We start from the raw sequence: 24035 nt of genomic DNA on the forward strand, positions 1-24035 counted from the left end.
ACTATGTCCGCGTTCACAGGATGCGGGAACTCTTCGCCATCCGTTGTAGCAAGCATCATGGCTCCACCAGAGAATACCTTCTTAACTACAAATGGCCCTTCGTATGTGGGAATCCATTTACCTCTGGGATCACCTTGCGGTAGAATGATACGCTTGATCACCAAGTTGCCAATTTGATATACCTGTCTCTTGACCTTTTTGTTAAATGCCTGGATCATGCGCTTCTGATATATCTGCCTATGACAAACAGCCGCGAGTCTCTTCAATCAAATTTATCTGATCGAGTCGAGTCTGAATCCGTTCATCTTCATCTAAGCCCGCCTCTTTCATGATTCTTAGAGAGGGAATCTGAACTTCCACTGGTAAGATGGCTTCCATTCCATAGACTAAAGAGAAGGGAGTTGCCCCTGTCGAAGTGCGCACTGAAGTGCGATAACCGTGGAGAGCGAATGGTAACCATCAGAATTGGAGGTTCTCGGAGATACTTCTTGATTTTGTCAAAAGCTTCTTGGCATTCATCATTCCATACCATCTCTTGATTTTTTCACAGTAATTTGAAGATGGGTTTGCAGATAGCAGTCAAGTGCGGAGTGAATCGGGCAATGTAATTCGAGTGCCCCAAGAAACCTCTGACTTCTTTCTTGTTTATTTCAGTACCCAGATTTACCATTTCAATTGATTTCTCATGCGGCTGTATAGTCTTTTCTTCTTGCAGTAGTCGGGCAAGTTCTCCAGGGACTTCACAATCTTCCTCGCTTCCATCCTCGGCTTGGTAGATCGGATTTTCAAAGTCATAATGAACAGTAGCAGCGTCATTACCAACAGGATCCAGAGTGGATATGGATCGGCAAATTGTTACGTGAGTGTGTGCAAGAAACATAGCTTGTTTGAAAAATGACAGGAAAGATAAAGAGCGCAATATTTGAATGCAAAAAGTCCATTGATTTATTGAATATGAATATGCTTATGACAAACCCTTAAAATTAGCTATTATGCCCCGGGTATAGACACAATGCTTTTGAAATACTAAAATAGCAATAACAATTACTCCCGACTAAAGGAAATCGGGATAGTGTCTTCAGCCTTCCAATTATTGAGTCCGTCACCAATTGTTGGGTAGACCCAGCTATCCAGGTCGCAATCGCTGTCAGCATCCTCTATAGCATTAAGAGTTTTGTCATGATCAGGCAGAGGAGCAGTGATGACCTTAGGAGTCTCAGGCGGATCCAATTCAAATTCTCCGGCGTCGATCATATCCTGAATTTTATTCTTCAACGACCAACAATCGTTCGTATTATGCCCGGGGCTATCAGAGTGATACGCACACCTGGCGTCGGGATTATAACTAGGAGAAGTAGTGTTGGGTTTTGCAGGAGGATCTCTGAGGGTAATTAAATTTGCTTTTAGCATACCCTGCAGTGCTTGTGCTAAAGTCATATTGATCTTCGTAAACTGCCTTCTTCCCGGGTTAATGTGCCTCACAGATTTCTTGTCTTTTTTCTTCTCGAGCAAGAGAGCCTTCATTTCTTCCTGCCCCTTGGATAAGTTCAAGATCATCTCCTGGAGTTGAGCATTCTGAGCATGGAGATCTTTGACAGTTTGTTCGAGGTCCATTTTTCTACTTGCATGAAAACCGTGAGAACATTGATCCCTTTAGAACACCTGTTATGCAATGTTATGCTATGCAATGTATGAAATGTTTTCAAGGACTTTTGGAATTTAACTTTGCATAAACTACCAAAAAAAGGAAACTTTTTTTTTTTTTTTTTTTTTTTTTTTTTTTTTTTTTACAAAATAGAGCAAAGTTAAATCCCTAAGTCCTCGAAATGGTTAGTTCAATGCCATGATGTTATGATGATGTTATGATGTTAAGTAAATAACAAGCACAAGCAAGTCACACAACCATCATTCCTAGGTTTTAAGGCTTGCATGAGTTCCATGGGTAAGTACCCTCCCCACTGAAGTTTGATTGGTTCAACCTGTCCTAGAATAGTAACCGGGTTCTAGAAGGATCTCAGATCATCGACCTTTCTTTAAGTCCACTTCAGTGCAACGCCAAGTGGTTGACCAAAGCTTCCCTAAAGTCCAATCTCAAAGAGTGTAGTATCGAGTCTCAACCAACCCCAGTCGGAACCGAAGTCAGTTATCTCACTACTTTCTAATGGCTAGGATGAGTCAATTAGGGTTCTAAAGGTCTGGTTAATGCTTTGATGACACCACGCGAATGCCAAATTTTTTCTCAAGTAAACATGAGGAACATCAGGACATCCAAAGTGTCACATTAACCGTAGCCATCATTTTAACCATTCCAGTATACGCCGGATAGTCGTGATGATCTATTGCTACTTACCTAAGGTACACTAGATCCGGGTGTAGGATCTTTCACTCAACAATACCCTTAAAAGAAGGAACAATTTAAAACATAAATGATTTTTAAGGTGACCTCTCTTTGTAAATCCCCAGCAGAGTCGCCAGTTCTGTCATACGGTGAACTGACTTTAATGTGTTTTTTAATCGCAATGTCGCGGTTAGCAAGAGTCGCCACCGACTTTTCTTTTATCCAATAAGGAAAGGTGGAAAAGAACAGGAAAGACCTTAATTAGATTCTTAGGTTCGGGAGGTACATTATACAAAGGGAAGGTGTTAGCACCCTTTGTATCCATGGTTATCCTTGGGCTCTTAATTGCTCAATCATTTATGTTTTTCTAGTTTGAAAAAGTGGTTAGGAAATGTGTAGGAAATGTTTTGAAAAGGAGAATTTAACTTTGTAATGATTCTTGAATGAATGTATACAAAGTGGTTATCTCGTTTAGTTTTGAAAATAGTTCAGAAAAATATAACTCGGCAATGATTCTAGTGTGAATGTATGCCAAGTGGTGATTTTCTAATGGAGGTTTTGAAAGGTGTAAGGTGTGAAAAGTAGTTTTAAATTGTGAATAAGCAATTAAGAGTTATACCTATCCGAGGTCTTTCCGGGCATTTCCTATCCTTATGAGGGTAAAACTGTCCTTACTATTGAGAAGTAAGCAGTTTTATCCTTTGGATGTAGAAGGGTCATCGAAGGGTCATCGATTGGTCATTGAAGGCAACAGCTGTGAGGATACCTTAGCATTCGAAGGGACGATCATCATTTAACCGTAAGCTACACCGAAGGGTCATCGAGGGACAAAATCATATATTCGAAGGCAACATCCGAGGGACCATGATTTATTTTATGATGATTTAACCGAAGGGTCTTTGCTAAGTGTATCCCTACATTCGCGGGACATGACCGTTATACCGTAATACCGTAGGGCAGCAAAGAGAGGTCCAATATCGCATATTTAAAGGTCATATTTTAAAGTCAATTAGGTGATTAGGATGAATCTCCACATTCAAATCAATACATTAAAATTAATACATTAAAATTAATTAAGCAATTTAGGGTGGATCTTCATAAGGGTATCCCACAAATAAAGTGGAAGGCCTAAACAACACTCTTTTCCTGGGATATGTGAACCTTTACAAAATTCAGCAAACGGGTTAGAATACCAATCAGGGTGCAATCGAGGATTACACCGCAAAAGAAAACACAGCAGCATGAATGTCAGGCAAAACAGTGCATAATTAACATAGAATAGATCAGGTTACGCATAGGACATAACAAATATCAACGGCTGTCCCGTTCGCCTCTGCCTCGCCTAGCGAGGGCCTAGCGAATGCTCGCTACATGCTCGCTTAGCGATGTGCTACCGAGCAGCTGCGGGTTTTGAATTTCAGAACAGTATGATCTCAGCATGCTGCATGCCTTATTGCATTCAATTACAGAAATAATATGGTCAAACACTCAGGATATTCAGGCGTACTGGAATTCGCATGCAAAGTCTAATTACATATCCAAAAATTAAATCATGATGCATTATGTATTTAGAGATTTACAAATTGGAAGCATAAAACAATAATGATACACAAACCTGTTTGCAATGGAGTGGTAATGCTGAATTGGCAAGTCACTTTTGGTATCGGGTTGAGTTGGGCGGCGGTAACTTCGGTGCGGATGAGCGGCCGTCAGGGTTTCTTCACTCCGACTTCTCTGGACTACTCTCCGGGGTTGCTATGCCAGGGTTTCCGGCCGTCTCCGTCTCAGTCTTTGTCGTTCTCTTTTTTGTTCCGGAGTTGGGGTATTTATAATACTCCTTTGATGACCTAATGGGCTCAGAATGAAGCCCGAAATTTTCTGTTGTCTGTCAGCTTCGCTAGGCGAGCGTGTAGCGAACGTGTAACGAACGTTCGCTAGGCGAGCGTGTAGCGAACGTGTAGCGAATGTTCGCTAGGCGAGCGTGTAGCGAACAGGCCAGTTTGGGCCATTTTCTGGATTGGGCCATTCGTGAGCTGGGCCTTTGTTCCTTTAAGATCAGTGTCATAAAAATGAGTTGGAATGCCCTGAAAAATGTCTTAAAATATTAATGGGCAAATTTTGGGGTATGACACATTTGTTATGTTGTCTCTATGCTTAATCAATTATTTTGACTTTGTGGTTGATGTTTGATGATTGTTTCTGATAGTTTGCCAAGGAATATTTCATCTGAGACATTTGAAGAACTTGAAGACGGCTAGCTATTGGAATGCTTGCTTGGATGTTATGGCTATCTTTATTTGATGCCTTGTTTTTCATATTAATTGATTGGATGTTGCTTATGTTTGTTGTTTGCTCAAAGATCCTAAGGAAATGGGTTTCTATATGACATTCTTGTCTTGTGGATTGCATCCCATTGGTCAGATGTTTTCAACTCTTAACTTTTAATTTTGTCTAGGATAGTCCCTTCATCTTCTCCCATTTCTTTAATTTTAAAATCTCTCCTTCATTTCAAAACCTTGTCTATTTGTTCAACTTAGACTTGTTTTAATGAGTAGAAACTTTGGCCTTATGCCAATGAATTTTCAAACTTTTTCTTAATCAAGCTTGTAAATAAACTTAATCATGTTGACTTTAATTCCAAAGACAAAACTAATTAACAACCTTATTTAAATCTTTGGCCATTTTGTACCCCTTTTCTTTTAAACCTTTTTTAAAATCAATTCACCAACTATTTTTGAAAGTTTTACCATGAACTACGGGGTTTTGATCCCTCATTTTTATGTTGGTACGTAGGTATAACATCGAAGGTCTTGTCAAACACAAAAATATAATTAATGAATTATATTCTCATCCTCTCATTATTTTTGGAAAACATCATTTTTAACCAAAACACTTGCACACACAAAAGGGCTCTCTAGGAGTACCTAGGACACTTTGGATGCTAATACCTTCCTTATGTGTAACCAACCTCCTTACGTGTAATCACTGATATTTTATTAGTTTTGATTTGAAAACTTATTATCTTTATGTTTTGTTCGTACTTTTTCCTTTTTCCTTTGGAAACAATAAAAGCGCGGTGGCGACTCTGGTTTTATTGACGTCGAGTTAACCAATAGCTCGATGATCATGAATTTACCGCTACAGACATAAAATGGCGACTCTGCTGGGGAGAAGTCCTCAGTGGGTTTAGCCTACTTTTTTTTGTGTGCAATACTTTGTTGATATTTGATGTTTGTTTGTATATATTATTTATGTGATACTCTGTCTGTTGTGCTTGGTGATCTCTGTGTGGTGAAATAAGTTCTAATCCTAACTTGAGTGAAATCTAAGATATGAGGATGGTATAGTCATGTTAGCTTTGAAGGAGTAGTCCTGAAAGAGTTGACATAAGATCCTCCACTCAGTGGAGACCTCTTTGGAGTTACCGATGTCACACGAGTAAGTCATGGATATGCATTACTTTCTCTAATTTAGAGGTCCGAGAAGCTAAGGACTATAGAACATTTAACCCAAATTGGCCTATTTAGGACGTAGTGCAGAGGATGTTAAAGTGTAGACTAGATAACAGTTGTTACATGATACTACACCCAGACGAGTTTCTCTTAAGAATACTATGGGTTGATGAGTCAGTCATCCTAACCTATAGTATCCGATATATGGGTTCACGACTCTGGGAACTTTTTTAGAACATGATCTACAGGTTTTTATCCTTAGTACACTCCTTTCGGATGATTCTTAAGATGACTCCATGCTCGTGATTCCCAACAAACCCCTTGATTCTTGGTTTCTCTGATTAGTCTCATGAATATCAGTGGAACTTGGGTGTTGATAAGGTGAAAACTATAATCCACCAAAATGGATGATTGATTTTAATGATGACTTGATCCATCCCTTGACCTTTGTTTCTGTTTGACTTGTGTGTGATTATTGCATTCATGCATACATGCGCATCATAACATTCATCACAGAAAATAAATTTCAAGGAAACTAAGGTCCATTTGCAAATATTTTCAGATCATGGATTGTGGACGAAGGAACACTAACAAGTACAGTTTCATGTGTCTTGACTTGAAAGAGATAGGGAAGTTGTCATTCTTTGTATTAGATCCCTTGGACTTCAAGCAACATCATGGGAAACTTTTACTCGTGTTGTCTACTGATGTGGTTGAAGGGATTTTGAGTGTCTTGGTGCAGTTTTATGACCTTTTCTATCGTCGCTTCACTTTTCCTGATTATCAGCTTGCGCCCATGTTAGAGGAGTATGCCCATCTCTTGGGTATATCCGTATCTAACAAGGTACCTTTCAGTGGATTGGAGGAGATTCCGAGATCTCAAGTCATAGTCGAAGCTCTTCATTTGAAGAAATTTGAGATAGATGCTAACATGGTGAAGAAAGGAGGGATTCTATGATTGACTTATGAGTTTCTCATTGGTAGAGCTACTGCTTTTGCTCAAGCCGGTAGCATGGACGCTTTTGAAGCCATCTATGTATTGCTCATTTATGGTATAACTTTATTCCCTAACATTGACAACTTTGTTGATGTTAACGCCATTAGAATCTTATTGATTGGGAATCCTGTTCTGACTTTGTTGGGTGACATGTATTTCTCTTTGGATTTGAGGGATTCTAAGGGTGGTGGAACCATTATATGCTGTGTTCCTCTTCTATACAAGTGGTTTATTTCTCACTTGCCTCAGTCGCCTACTTTCTTGGAGAATCGATAATGTCTACAGTGGTCTCAGAGACTTATGTCTCTCACTAATGATGATATTGTTTGGTATGATTCCGTATTGGGTAGCTTGGATATTATTTACAGTTGTGGTGAATTCTCTAACGTGCCTCTCATTGGTATGTGTAACACCTCAAAATTTGCCCTCCTCTCTTGGGACTAAGCTTAACATATTGCATACATTTTTAGGTCATTAGGCATTGCATATTGCATATCATATGGTTACATTGTGCAAGCTATCTTCCCAAGTCTTTATCAGGAGATGAGGAAGTCAAAAGTGCAAGCCTAGGGTTTATTGACTGATCATGGGCCATCTGAGGATTGGGCTGTGAATTAGGGTTTTATGATTCTCAAAGGATGTTGGTCTTCATCTTGATTGCAATGATACATCATCATCATCATGGTTGGTTATCATCAGAAGAATCAAGTGTTGAAGAAGATTCCTTGAGATTAGGGTTTTGACCACTGGTCAACCCTAATCAGTTGCATTGGGCCAGTCAGGGCATAATCAGGAGATGAGGTTTATGATGGTTATGGGGTTCATTTTGTGATTATATTATGCTTATTGAGGCTAGGGTTTCACCCTTGAGCCATTTCAGTTGGAGATTGGGGCTCAATTTGATCTATGCATTGCCAGATTCATCTGTCAGATGAAAAGTCAACTGTGGTCAACTGTACATGATCTGATGGATTTGGAGGTGAAAATGAGTTGAAGACACTTCATTTATGTTGGAACAAGTGTTGAATGACATCTCAAAGCTTAAAAATGAAGAAAATCAAGTCAGGACAAAAACTGCCAAAAATAGCAAGTGACTTGTAATTGAAGTTTCCAAAAATGGAAAGTTTTGGACCTCAAAGCCACGTGTCCAAGGAAGCTTCAAATGAAAATTTGTTCAACATGAAAGTTGTAGATCTTGTTCTCACCTTTCCAAAAAGTCCAAGAACTTGAAAATCCAATGTATGGTTGGAAAGTTATGGCTCAGTGAAATTCAAAAATGACCCGTAATCAGGAGGCCATAATTGCCACATGCTTTGTCCAAATTGCAAGTTCTTTATATGCACAAACTCCATTTGACATGTACTTTAATGGTGCATAATTGGATTTTTCCAAAAGTGGCCAAGGCAAAAAGTCACTTTTCAACTGGACAGCTGAATTGGACCAGGGGCAAAATTGTCCAACTCTCAAAATAATTGGAATTTTGAGATGGGACTTTTTTCTACACCTCATAAATGGAATTTAGAGTGTGTTGGAATCATCATTTCTTGCATAGGCCTTGTAAATTGAGATTTGGCTTGAAAAGTGGAATGGTTAAAAATGGACAAATGCATCCACATGGTGATTTTGAGATTTACACAACCAATGGGCATGAGGAAAGTTTCTACAGCTCACATATGATAATTGGAAGGTGTATGTGCTGTCAAAACAGGTGGCACTAGCTGGCATAGTGAAATTCCAATTTTGCCCTTTTTTACAACTAACCATTTTCACTTAACACTCCAATTTGGTTAATTGATGGATTAAGCATGGATTAAGTGTACATATATATTCCTAATCATCTTCTAAACCTAACAGAAATCACACTTCCCCAAATTGGATCTCAAAACCTCTCACATTCATCAAAATCTCAAGAACACTCCAAATGCAAAACTTCATCAATCTTCCTCAATCTTGAACCAATTCGTGAAATTCTTTTTGCATTCACTTCCTCTAATCATCTTCTCGGACTGTTTTGGGAGATTGCAAGGAAAAGTGCATCGAATCTCGACTGTTGCATATGGAGCATCAATGGTGAAATGCGAATTTCATGCTCTAGAGACCATAGCAATTGATTCTGAACACATCATTCAACTTCCTAAAGCTATTGGCGTAACTGTTTGAGGAGGAAGAGCACGGATTCGCGCTGTTTGCACGCTGCCATATCCAGGTTTGGAAAATTCGAATCTCACTATTTGATCCATGCTTATATGCGTTAGAAAGATCATGTTACGTAGGTTATGGTGATAGTCTTAGTTCTGTAAATGATTAACTGTAGCTTAAGAAATCTGGAAATGAATTATTATGTCCAAACCCTAACTTCCACGATTTGAAGAACATAGGAAGAATTGGTTGAAATGAGGTTCATATTTGGATTGTGTGTGGAGAGACGAGTCCAACGGATATTCGCATGTCCATTTTCGTTGAATTTTTGTGTTCATCAATTTCTTGAATTTTCTGGAAAATTGTTGGTTGAAGAAGATGGAATTCGCGTGTTTGATCCAGAAAACTGTTTGAAAATTTGAAAACCTTGTTTCCCTCCCGCGCCAGTAACTAATTACAAGAATGCCATTGGCATTTTAATTAATTAAAATTAATTCACAAAAAAATTCTAAAATATTTTAACACCTTAAAAAATGCATAAAAAATAGTAGAAAATTCAGAAAAATATGGAAATTTTTATGTTGACTTCCTTGACTTGTGTAGGATTTTTTTGACCTATTGGTCAAAGTTGTGCTTGGTAGAAATTCCATTTGACTTAGGGTTTTCTCACATGTGTTCATTTTTGATACATTTCACCATTTGATTCATGAAATGCACAAAATGTAAAATAAATTCTTGAAAATTTTTGTGATGATTGTTGACTCATTGATGCTCATTTCCATGTAAATTTCATGCATTTTTGATACCTGGTCATTGAGCAGCAAATTCTGGAACTTAGGTGTGACAATTTGTGTCACACCTCATTATGTCAACTTGCTGGATTTTTTTGAGTAACCTATACTTGTTGGATTAATGTGAAATTTTGCATGATGGTTGATTAACATGTTAAGATGCTATGTGAATTTTTGTGGAATTTTATGTGGCATTTTCAAATTGATTGCTATTTTTCATTTCTGTTGGCCAATTGTGCAAGCTTGTGTGACATAGGTTGGTAGATTGATTGAGAAATGCTCATATTGTATTGTATGATCATGAAATTTGATATGCTTGTAGTAGACACATGTTAGGACCTCCCTGTTTTGGTCTCACTCATTTCTTTGCTGTTTTCATTGAGTTATGAATTTTTGAAGTGGAAGCATGTGTTGATGTTGTGATTTGGAGCCTATAATTGTGTCTGTTTTTGTTGATTTTCATTGACATGGTTCCATTTGCCCAAATGAGCTCAAATTTGACATGGTAGACCTTGAAGATCCCCTGTTTAGGTGTAAATAATTTGAGAATTTTTAGGTTTGTTTTGGTATGGATTTGAGTGCAATAATTCTGTTTGTATGCTTGGTGCTTCATTTGAACTAGTTTGCCTTATTTTGTGCATAGCATGAACATGATGAATGATATAAACATGAGACCAATGATGTTTGCTCTTGTTTGACATTAATTTGAGTTTGGTTGGTGAATACCTTGCTGTTTAGGAATTTTTATTACCTTTGGACCCTAGGCTTAGCCTAGTGGTCTAGTTGCTAATGTTTGCTTGATTTTTCAGGATCAAAGGCATAATGCACATGGAGAATGATTCAAATCAATTTTAATTGATGTTGTTGATGTTTGTATGCTAACATAACATTGTTTTGTAGGTGATGAAGCTTAGGCTTAAGCTTTGAGCTTGCCTTGTGTTGTGCATTGCTTTGTATAGTTTGATTGATTGAACACTTGTTGTTTCTGGTTTGTCTGTCTGAATACTAACTGTGTTTGACTGTTTCCAGGTACTTTAGTTGCTCAGTTCCTTGTGAACTATTGCTTTGCTTTGCTTAAGCAACTTGCATTGAGGTAGGTCTTCTTGACTTCATGTAGTCTGGAGACCCGGCTGTTACCGGGCCGGGCAAATAAATGTCTGAAGTCCTCCTTAAGAGGCGATGATTGTGTTTGTTTAATTTTAAGCCCAAGCAGGTGAAAGTCCTTTAAATAAGGCAATTGGTGGAAGGTAGGGGTATGCAGTCTACCCCCCACTATTCAGTTGAGTCTTCTCCTTGCTCCCATTACATGGTTGTAGCATTGAGATCAAAAGCCCAAGATCTGTTGTGTCAGAGTCTTCGAGTATAGAAGGGTTCCCCCATTCTGGACCCATGCTCATTTGTCAGACGCTCTCCCTGGTTAGGGATATGAGCTGTGAGGTCTGATCCTCACTTCATCCTTTCATCTGCTTCACCTTAGCCTCGTAATGGCAAGGTTAAGAGCAAACACAGCCTGTACATACGACTTGCTTAGGCAGTAAAACCTGATTGATTGAGCCCCCTTGTTTGGCTATAGTGTGTGATATGTGGATATCTGATTGACATGCTTGTTTGAGATGCCTGTTCTCATTTGATATATGATGTATGCTTGTATGCTTTCTTCTTTCCTGGTTAGGATTAGATCGCACTGATGCAAGTAGGTAGAAACCTGAACTTAGGGTGACTTTGCATGACAACATCAGGCTCGAGTCTCAGCTCCCTAGTGTCGTGTTTTCCCCTCGGTTTCTGGTTAGCAATTTAGTCCCTTTCAGGGGAACTACATCGCCCTGATCCTCGTTCCAGACGAGGTATGTAGGCAGGTGGTCGTGCGAGACCACTCCGGGCAACCTTTTTCTTTTTTGCGTGTGTTTACTTTTTATCTGATTGCGTGTTTGGCTCGGATGCCGACGTAAGCCCAGGGATTGGCAGTCGGGCTCCACGTTTGCCGTTTTGAGTGTGTTTTGGTTCGGATGCTGACATAATTCCATCCAGTGGTTGTCGGGCTCCATGTTTGCCACCCTTGCTTGTTTGTGCCGTTTTGTGTTGTTTGGCGTGCGTAAGCCGAACTACAGAGGCTCTGATTCTTGTTCCAGACAAGATATGTAGGCATAAGGTGCGACGCCTTATCGAGCCCGTTTCTCTTAACCCCACCTGCGTTCCCCGTGTGTGTGTGTGATGTTTAGCAACCTTTTCTTTTCTTAGAACGTGGATCCCTAGGAGTACCTAGGACGTGAGGGGTGCTAATACCTTCCCCTCGCGTAACCGACTCCCGAACCTTTTCTCTCTGGTCGCAAGACCATTGTCTTTCCAGGTTTCTCTGAGCGTTTCCTTTCCCTATCTTGGGATAAATAACGTTTAGTGGCGGCTCTGTGTGTTTTTATTTTTAGGCTCGTCGGTTGGTTTTTTCGCAGGATGCGACAGGCTGTCGCATCCTGCGAAAAATCAACCGGCGAGACTCGAAAATAAAATACAACACAGAGCCGCCACTAAACGTTATTTATCCCAAGATAGGGAAAGGAAACGCTCAGAGAAACCTGGAAAGGAAATGGTCTTGCGACCAAAGAGAAAGGGTAAGGGAGTCGGTTACGTGAGGGGAAGGTATTAGCACCCCTCACGTCCGTCGTACTCGACGGGATCCACGTCCTAGAATAAAGAAAAGGTTGCTAAACATCACACACACACACGGGGAACGCAGGTGGGGTTAAGAGGAACGAGCTCGATAAGGTATCGCACCTTATGCCTACATATCTTGTCTGGAACAAGAATCAGAGCCTCTGTAGTTCGGCTTACGCACGCCAAACAACACAAAACAATCAAGCAAGCAAGGGTGGCAAACATGGAGCCCGACAACCACTGGATGGAATTACGTCGGCATCCGAACCAAAACACACACAAAACGGCAAACGTGGAGCCCGACAGCCAATCTTGGGCTTACGTCGGCATCCGAGCCAAGACACGCAATCAGATAACAAGTAAACACACGCAAAAAAGAAAAAGGTTGCCCGGAGTGGTCTCGCACGACCACCTGCCTACATACCTCGTCTGGCACGAGGATCAGGGCGATGTAGTTCCCCTGAAAGGGACTAAATTGCTAACCAGAAACCGGGGAAAGATACACAACTAGGGAGCTGAGACTCGAGCCTAATGTTGTCATGCATCGTTAACCCTAAGTTCGGTTTTCTATCCTACTTGCATAAGCAAACTAACCTAACCAGGAAAGAAGCTAGCACACAAGCATACAATCATATATCATCAAATGAGAACAGGTATCTCAAACAAGCATGTCAATCAGATATCCACATAACACGCACTATAGCCAAACAAGGGGCTCAATCAATCAGGTTTGACTGCCTAAGCAATCGTCTGTACAGGCTGTGTTTGCTCTTAACCTTGCCATTACGAGGCTAAGGTGAAGCAGATGATGGGATGAAATGAGGATCAGACCTCACAGCTCTTATCCCTAACCAGGGAGAGCTGACAAATGAGCATGGGTCCAGAATAGGGGAACCCTTCTATACTCGATGACTCTGACACAACAGATCTTGGGCTTTTGATCTCAATGCTACAACCATGTAATGGGAGCAAGGAGAAGACTCACAGAATAGTGGGGGACAGACTGCTTGTCCCTACCTTCCACCAATTGCCTTCTTTGAAGGACTTTTCCTGCTTGGGCTTAAAAATAAACAAACACAATCATCGCCTCTTAAGGAGGACTTCAGACATTTATTTGCCCGGCCCGGTAACAGCCGGGTCTCCAGACTACATGAAGTCAAGAAGACCTACCTCAATGCAAGTTGCTTAAGCAACGCAAAGCAAAAGTTCACAAGGAACTGAGCAACTAAAGTACCTGGAAACAATCAAACACAGTTAGTACTCAGACAGACAAAATCAAACAGCAAGTTCAATCAGACAAACTATACAAGCTATGCACAAACAAAGCAAGCCAAGGCTCAAGCCTATACTTCACAACCTACAAAACACAATTATGTTAGTGTACAAACATCAACAACATCAATTAAAGTTAATTTGAATCATTCTCCATGTGCCTTATGCCTTTGATCCTGAAAAATCAAGCAAACATTAGCAACTAGACCACTAGGCCAAGCCTAGGGTCCAAAAGCAAGAAAAAGTTTAAAACAGCAAGGTATTCACCAACCAAAGTCAAATTAATGTCAAACAAGAGCAAACACACTTGGTCTCATGTTTATATCATTCATCATGCTCATGTTATGCACAAAACAATCCATATTGGTCCAAATGAAGCATCAAACATGCAAACAGAACTATTGCACTCAAATCCACACCAAAACACATCCAAAAATTCTCAAATTAATTACACCTAAACAGGGGGCATTCAAGGTCTACCATGTCAAATTTGAGCTCATTTGGGCAAATGGAACCATGTCAATGAAAATCGACAAAAACAGACACAATTACATGCTCCAATTCACACCATCAATACATGCTTCCACTTCAAAAATTCATAACTTGATGAAAACAACAAAGAAATGGATGAGACCAAAACAGGGGTGTCCTATCATGTGTCTATTACAAGCATGTCAAATTTCATGATTATCCAGTACCACATGAGCATTTCCCATTCAATCTACCAACCTATGTCACATGAGCTTGCATAAATGATCACCAGAGATGAAAAATAGCAATCAATTTGAAAATGCCACATAAAATTCCACAAAAATTCACATAGCATCTTGACATGTTAATCAACCATCATGCAAAATTTCACATTAATCCAACAAGTATAGGTCACTCAAAAAAATCCAGCAAGTTGACATAATGAGGTGTGACACAAATTGTCACACCTAAGTTCCAGAATTTGCTGCTCATTGACCAGGTATCAAAAATGCATGAAATTTACATATAAATGAACATCAATGAGTCCACAATCATCACAAAAATTTTCAAGAATTTATTTGCAAGCATGTGCATTTCACAATTAAAATGGTAAAGTGTGTCGAAATGTCATACATGTGAAAGAACCTTAGGTCAAACCAAAAATATACCATGCACAACTTTGACCAATAGGTCAAAAAAATTCTACACTCAACCACAAAGTCAACATAAAAATTTCCATATTTTTCTGAATTTTCTACTATTTTTTATGAATTATTAAACATGTTAATGAATTTTTATGATTTTCTAATGAATTAATATTAATTAAATTAAAACAATAATGGCAGAATTGTAATATTCAGTGGCGGGGGCGGTAAACGCGTTTTTTGAATTTTCAAAATGGAAATTGGATCAAACGAACACACATCATCATCTCCATCCATGAATTTTCCAGAAATATGAAGAACACTTCAAAACACCAAATCCGCAAATCCTAACCAAAATGCACAAACTCATAGTCGTTGGAACCGTATGAGCGAGTAGAACACGAATCTCAACTCCAATCAACCTAAAAATTCCTAAATCTCAAGAATCGTGTGATCTAGGGTTTTACATCTAAGTTTCGAGTCGCGATTTCTCAGCGCACAATCAACCATTTGCAATTCTAAAAGTAGCATGATAATCTAAGTGACCTGCTCTACCACACGCACACAATGATTAGGCGAAAGCTTGAGATCGAATTTGGACCTACCTGCTATGGCAGCAGCGAATTATGATGAGTTGGCGCGCGATTTGGCGAAACAGTGACAGTGCAAGCTCGTGGCAGCAGTATGTGATGCTCAGGTTTGGTCAATTGTGCTCCTGTTGCTCGAAATCCAATTTCACCATGAATGAAGCTTCTTAGCACAGCTGCGATTTCATACTCTTCTCCTTCCAAATTAGCAAAACAGTTTGAGAGGATGATTATAGTGGTTGAATGCAACAAGAATCGTGTAAATTGGTTAAGGTTTGGTGAAGAAACTTGGATTTGAAGATTTTTGAGTTCTTGATGATTTTGAGAGAATTGGAATGGTTTTGAGATCTGAACTTGGTAATTGTGCATTCCGTTTTGATTAGCAAGTGATTTGGTTTATATACATTGCACTAATCCATCACTAATCATGTAATTAACCAATTTGGCATAGTTAGTGAAAATGGCAATTTGTAAACAAGGGCAAAAATGTAAATACACTATGCCAGCTCATGCCAGCTGTTTTGACAGCTCATGCAATCTCTAAATGACACATGTGAACCATAGAAACTTGTCCCATGCTTATTGGTTGCTCCATTCTCAAATTCACATGTGAATGCAAAATGTCCAATTTTCACCATTTCATTTTTCAAACCAAAACTCAAACCATATGCTTTGGCCACAAAGTGATGATTCAAACAAGCTCAAAATGCCATTCCTGAGGTGTTGGAAAAAGTCCCATTCAAAAATTCCAATTATTTTGACATTTGGACAATTTTGCCCCTGGTCCAATTCAGCTGTCCAGTTGAAAAGTGACTTTTTGCCTTGCCCATTTTTGGGAAAATCCAATGATGCACCCTTGAAGTACATATCAAATGGAGTTTGTGCATATAAAGAACTTGCAATTTGGATAAAGCATGTGGAACTTATGGCCTCCTGATTACGGGTCATTTTTGAATTTCACTGAGCCATAACTTTCCAACCATACATTGGATTTTCAAGTTCTTGGACTTTTTGGAAAGGTGAGAACAAGATCTACAACTTTCATGTTGAACAAATTTGCATTTGAAGCTTCCTTGGATACGTGGCTTTGAGGTCCAAAACTTTCCATTTTTGGAAACTTCAATTACAAGTCACTTTCTATTTTTGGCAGTTTTTGTCCTGACTTGATTTTCTTCATTCTTAAGCTTTGAGATGTCAAATAACACTTGTTCCAACATGAATGAAGTGTATCCAACTCATTTCCACCTCCAAATCCATCAGATCATGTACAGTTGACCACAGTTGACTTTTCAACTGACAGATGAATTCGGCAATGCATAAATCAAATTGAGCTCCAATCTTCAACTGAAATGGCTCAAGGGTGCAACCCTAGCCTCCATAAGCACAAAATAATCACATAATGAACCCCATAACCATCATAACCCCATCTCCTGATCATGCCCTGACTGGCCCAATACAACTGATTAGGGTTGACCAGTGGTCAAAACCCTAATCTCAAGGAATCTTCTTCAAACTTCTGATGATACCCCACCATGATGATGATGATGTATCACTTCAATCAAGATGAAGACCAATATCCATTGAGAATCATGAAACCCTAATTCACAGTCCAATCCTCAGATGGCCCATGATCAATCAATAAAACCCTAGGCTTGCACCTTCTGACTTTCTCACCTTCTGACCAATGACTTGGGGAGAATGGCTTGCAAAATGTATCCACATGTTATGCAATATGAAATGCCTAATGCCCTAAAATGATATGCAAATATGTTAATGCTAGTCCCAAGAGAGGAGGGCAAATTTTGAGGTGTTACAGCTGCCCCTATTCAATCCACTGTGAACCTGTCGATACGAAATAGCCTCGGCTTTCGGATGATCAGGATGAAGAGTGATTGAATACCAAGAAATAGACGAACAATTTGCACTCTGATGGGATAATAATTAACAGCGCCTGTCAGCATCGGCGAAGAAACAAACTCGAAAAACGTCGACCTGGATACCAAAATAAATGGTAACGCAGGGATAACCATGGCCTGAACACCACTCATCCGCTCGGGATTATTATATCTCTTCTTTTTATGCTTTTCTTGAACCCCGAAGTTTTTTTTTTCCGCGCAAACGATCCTCGGATCTCTGCATTTGAACCCCGGAAAATGCCTCAGCACTCCTTCTTTGCCAAAATAATGAACCCCATCTCCAGTTTGAACCCCAGTCGCCTGACGATAACTCGCGATCGCCAATATGAACCCCGTTCTCCAGAAAATGTCGCAACATCTCCTTTTCTCCATTTGAACCCCAGGAAAATGCCTCAGCATACCCTTTCTCCGTTTGAACCCCAGGAAATGCCTCAGCATATCCTTTTCTCCAATCTCCCGTGATAATTCCGCTGGCAACGTCGGAAATAACACCAAACCACTCTGAGGGCGACATGTCAGAGGGTATACCTTCACAAAAGGAAGGTAGCATGTGTATCTCTTCCTCAGAAGACACCTATAACGACCTCCATTGGCCTCAGCCAGAGTCTAAGGTGACACATGAACAGAAGATAATCCTAAGGACCTCATCCTGGATACAATCTTCAACTCCATCTCCGTTTGAACCCCAGAAAATACCTCAGTATCTCCTTTTCTCCGTTTGAACCCCAGAACATGCCTCAGCATTTCTTTTCTCCATTTGAACCCCGGAACATGCCTCAGCATTTCTTTTCTCCATTTGAACCCCGGAAAATCGCGTTGATCGCGCAACGTCTTCTGATTTTATCTCCATCTCTGTCCGACGGAAACATCTCCTCCAATATCGCACTACTGGGGAACATTGTTGATCTGACGTCGTGATGCTAAACTCCTCAGAGTAACATCTTCACCATCCAGCGAAACCAAAACTCCAAGCGGTAACCACGGCTTGAATTGCGCTGATCGCATAACCTTTCCATCTCTGTTCGACGGAAAACAATTACTCCAGTATCGCACTACTGGGGAAATACCTTTGATCAAATCATGAGGCTAAACTCCTCGGAGTAACACCTTCACTGTCTGGCCAAAACCACTTCTCAAACGGTAACCACGGCTTGAGACTAGCTTGCGCTTGCAATGATGCATGATTGATTTTTTCTGCGTAATGCTCCATAATCATGGAAATGCTACGCGATTTATTATTTTTCTATGCAATATGCCATGCTATATTTTTTTTATGATGAATGCATAAAAGAAATATCCCTCTCGAGGGACTCTTCTGGGGAATACGAGACACTCTGCTGAGGAACTCGTCAATCTCCGATTCCACCCTGCTGGGGAATAGCACTGCTGCTGGGAATAAGGCCACCCTTGCTGGGGAAGAACCTCCTTTGCACCCAATCCACTCGAGAAACTGCTGGGGAATAAGCACCACCAACACTCTGTGGGGATACACCAATCTTTGACTTGCTGAGGATATCAATCCTGACTCCGCTTCGGGAAAACCCTCACAGATACCTGTTGACTTCACTGGGAAATACTCACAGAGACTCTGCTAGGGGAATAACAACCTCCAGACTCATCTGGGGAAACATCAATATGTCGCCTGCTGGGGATAACCATCCTGACCCTGCTAGGGAAATGCATACTACTCCGCTGAGGACAACCCATGCAATCCATAGGCAGAATCAGCTCAGCCGGGGACGCAAAATCTGTCCGCTACGGGAACTTGTTCAATCCTCTGGTAAGATGAACACTGTTGGAGATATATTTCGTTGAAACCCGCTCCACTCGGGGAGTAGCAACCTTCTGACCTGGCCACTGAGGAACCCGTTGTAAACCTGCCGGATAACCATCTCGACTCGGCTGGGGAAGTCACAGACCTTGGAGCTGTTGGGGAGCTAGTCCTCTAACTCTGCTTGGGGACCTAGCTGGGAAATGAGAAAAGTTGGTATAGAACACCCATCGACTCGTCGAACCACGGCATCTACCTCCCAGTCTCGTATCAGCTTTCCACTTTTGAGAATTCCCAGACTCATCTGGACCTTTTCTGCTCCATCATCTTGTATTCCAAGTCGCTCCGCACTTGACGGAAAGCGTACTCCTGGGAGTTATACAAAAATTCGATTTTCCGATTTTGAAGAGTCTTCTTGATTAATTTCAAGGGTCGTCGGACGTCTCGTCGTCTCTCTGTCGCTTCTCCATCCCTCCTTCATGCACTCGTCCTGATCGGACTCTGCGGGGAATTACAAACTTTCCAGTCTTCCGACTTTGAAGAGTCTTCTTGATTACCATCAAGGCTCGTCGTGCGTCGCAACGTCACTTCGTCGTTTCTTCAGATATCTCTGTCCCTGATCGGACTCCCATGGGGATTTGTCAATAGCTTCCACACCACAACCTGCAAGTGAGTGAAAATACCTAACAGTTCCTGCAAAACAGACCGTTAGATAAAACCGTGCCCCAGGCGTATCAAGATTTCAACACTTGGGTCACTCAACCTTCCAAATAAGATTTCAAGCTTTCAATCTTATAAACATGCATTGGAAGGAACCTGTATGTCTTAAAAATGCAAGATTCTTTATCAAAAATAATTGGACGTTTTTGCAATCAAAGCGGTAATGAAAGACAAAAACAAAATTACTTGACTGAATATGCATTTTATTGATTTGAAAAGTGTGACTCAAATGAGCAATACAAAAGGAAGCAATTCCTGAAAAGAGGTAATTGCGCTCAAAAGGAAAAATCTATCCTAATGGCAATGTGAAACCCGTGATCTCATCGAGTTCCAACTCGATTACACCCCATATGTCCTCAGACTCTCCATGCTTTCTGCCTTCTGAACAAGACGTTTCTGACTGATCCCTACCGGGTATTCTCCATGATGCTTTAACCGAAGCGCGACGATCATGCTAGACGGAGTTGTTCGTTTCAATCCCTCTTTTGCCTGGACCGCCCTTTCGGGTTTTCAGTCCACCGGGATACCCTTTTTTACCCAAGTCGCCTTTTCAGGTTTTCGACTTGTCGGGTGTACAATTTTTCATTTTTATCCCTAATTTTTGCCCGAACCCTTCTTCTGTTTTTGGTTCGCCGGGATGCCCATTTTTGCCTGGACTATTTTATTCTTTTCGTCCAGCGGGTCAATTATACGAAGTATTTTTTAACTGCGTCCGCATTCACAGGGGATGGAAAATCCTCGCCATCCATGGTCGTCAACAACAAGGCTCCACCAGAGAAAACCTTCTTAACCACGAACGGACCTTCATAATTCGGTGTCCATTTGCCCCTTCGATCGTTTTGAGGAGGAAGGATCCTTTTCAGCACCATATCACCCACGTGATATACCCGAGGTCGTACTTTCTTGTCAAGAGCACGCTTCATTCCCTGCTAATATAACTGCCCCTGATAGATGGCTGCTAGCCTCTTTTCTTCAATCAAGCTTTCTAAGTGAGAAAGGCGTGTGCCCCAGCAGACGTACGTACCGCGGTACAGTACCCAGGATACCAGCTTCGTACTCGGTCACCATCGTTGGTACATTCCATCGTGCCCCGGGAAGCACTAACTCATCCACCTTATCCTCCCCATCAGACATCATAATCCGTTCGGATTCAGGGTCAGGCCCCTCCTCCGGGATCGGTTACTCTCAATCTTTCGATTAGAGCACCTCGAGATGTCCTCATCAGGGAACTCAAACGTCCTCGGTTGATAACCCTCAATAGGTTGCGGAGCAATGTAATTAGACAATACACTCCTTGATTGCTTTCTGAGAGTATTACGAATTGATCAACATTTTCCCTTCTCACAACCCGTCCGGTAAATGCTGGATTCTCAAACCCATACTTGATCAGATCCATCTCGGAAATCCACAAAGTGGTATGAACCAGCATATACTGTCTCAGTCGGCGAGCAGCCTATGCCAAAGTACAGCAAGTTTTCTCGAACAGTGAATGTATTGTTTCACAGTCGGTAAACTTTTTGCTAAGGTAAATTGCATGCTCTTTTCGACAAGACTTGTCATGCTGACCCAATACACCTTGTGGATCCCTCGAAGGCCGTCAAGTACAGAACTGACAATTGCTCCTCCGACAGGAGATATCAGAATCAGAGGTTCCTGCAACTTATTCCTTTATTTCTTTCAATGCCCCTTGGCAATCATTATTTCGCCTGACCGTTCGATTTTTTTTCAACAGTCTTGAATATGGGTTCATACGTGGCTATTAGATGAGATGTGAACCATGACAGGTAGTTCAATCTTTCTAAGAAACCACGAACCTCTCTTTTCTTTTTCTCGGTTCAGGCATTTTGTTGTCGTTTTTTTTTTTTTTTTTTTTTTTTTAGCAGGATCAACCTCGATTCCTCTCTTATAACGAACCCCAACGATTTACCGGATTGCACTCTGATAGTGCACTGACTTGAATTCAACCTCAGTTTGAATTGTTTCAACCGGTCAAACAACTTGCCCCGGTCCGCCAGATGCCCCACTTATGACTGGGACTTTGCTATCATGTCATAGCATTCGATATCATGATGAGTCACATCATGAAACAAAGTCACCCTGATACGTGGCCTCGACGCTCTGCTTCTCAAGAGGACAGTCTTCTTTCCATAGTAGCTTGAGCATAATGATATCGGTATCTGTCCCGGCATACCCTGACATGACCAGGTAGAGACATCCACATGCTCTTCCAACAAGCCTACCATCCTGCTTTCAACTTGCCTCTGAAACGGCCCAGATTTTCATCTCCTTCCTGACCTCGGCGGTGCGTGGAATAACAATCTCAACACGCTCCTCGAGCGGCTGAATCACCTTCTCCTCTTGTTTTAGCAATCTCGTTAATTCCAGCAGATCACAGTCTTCTTCGTCTTCTTCTTCAGCAAGATAGATCGGTTTGTCGAAGTCATATGAGGGGTAACCAAATTGTTATCAACGAGATCCGGAAACTTGTTTTTGAAGTCGGAACGAGACAAACCAAAAACATCAAAAATGAAAGAAAACAATGCCATTTGAATTGATTTTTAAACTGCAAAAAAAATGAAAAACAGGGAACACCGTTTTTTGACTGACAAAAATCCATTTATTAATGATGCAGAAATGCAAATTATGAACATAAGGTGGCCCTTACAATGAACCATTACGTGTCGGGCAACACGTATGGCTTTCATGCAAATAAACTGAAAACAAGAAATAATACTCTTCCAGACGAGTAACAGTGTTGATCTTTTAGGCCTTCCAGCTCCCTGGCACGCACGATTTTATCCACTGATCAATTCCCCAGTCACTGTTAGTTTCTTTACCCACTGCCCGGGTGTAATCTGAATCTTCAGTAATTGCATTCCCCATCGCCTGACCATGCGCCGGTATGGGATTAGCATTAACATCTGTCAATAGTGAAAAATGGAGGGCCTTGGACTCCAGCAGGTCTTGAACAGTATGTCTTAAAGGCTCTACAACCCTCAATGTCATGCCCTTGCGTACCAGAATGAAATTCACACCTGGCGTTCTCATTATAGTTTGGTGGCCACTGATCTGCTCTCAATGGAGCTAACGTCCTTGGCTGAACCATCCCCAGATCCATCAACTTTTTAAACAGAGCAGCATATGGCATGGGTGGCTTGTCAAAATGGCGATCAACCCCCTTTCCTTTCACTTGACTCCCAGCTCCCTGTATCTTCTGGGGATTAGTCTGAGGTTGCTGTCGGACTGCCCGATTACCAGCAGGGATGGTTACTGCAGCAGTGTGCTGGTAGTAACGACCCCTACCGTGTCCTCTCTGGGCGTACACAGCACTCGATCCACCCTCATCCTTGCGCTGGTCGTTACCAAAGGATTTCTTCGGTCCAGATGATGAAGCGTTTCCTTGCATGTTCCCCATCTTCAGCCAATCTTCAATCCTTCCCACCCTTTCGACAATTACTTTCTGCCCCAGGGCGAACTCTTGCATGACATTAATCAGCTCTCCCATCTTCTCTTTCAACTCGAGAATATCAGCGTTGGACGAATTCATCATTCCTGTGTCAACCAAACAGGTTAGAAACTGACACCTGCAAAACAAAAACAAGTCATTATGCATGAATGCAATGTCTGTCCATATGGGGGACACTTTGTCTCTCGATCCTGGCATCATCGAGACATATAACAATCCGGCGGCAAACTTCTTATATTCAGCATTCAATCTCATCGTGCAGATCGGAGATATGTGATTTGGCATGAATACCCCCAACCATGTGTGTGCTTGTGTAAGTGCATACGGTAAAGCAAATAAAGCTTGAAGATCAATCACTGACTGAAAATCACCATCCATAACCAAAAGAGTGCACAATCAGTGCCATAGTCATACATCAACTCAGATAAAGTCAAATACAATCCTCCAGAATCAGGAAAAGAAATACAGACAAGTGAATTCCGTCAACAAGCCTGACGGTAATCCAACACAAATGAAAGATCTATCTGGATGAGGGTCCCGCAGGTGGCCCTATCTCATCTTCCATCCTCGCGAACTCTGCGGCGAACCTGAGCTCGGTGTTCTCCTGCTGTAGTCTTCCAACTTCCTTCTGATGAATCTTCATCTGCCTGAAGTAATGGTCTCTCTCAGCCATATAGTGATCTCTTTCAGCCCTGATCTTTGCTTTCTCCGCTTCCCACTCTGCAGCAACTACTCTGGCTCTCTCATCTCTCTGATCCCTGACGAGGATTTGCCTCCTCTTCTCATCTTCAATCACCTTTGATGCTCTGAACAGCTTCTCCT

The sequence above is a fragment of the Lathyrus oleraceus genome, chromosome 7 (assembly GCF_024323335.1).
Source record: "Lathyrus oleraceus cultivar Zhongwan6 chromosome 7, CAAS_Psat_ZW6_1.0, whole genome shotgun sequence".
In the NCBI taxonomy this organism is placed as follows: Eukaryota; Viridiplantae; Streptophyta; class Magnoliopsida; order Fabales; family Fabaceae; genus Lathyrus; species Lathyrus oleraceus.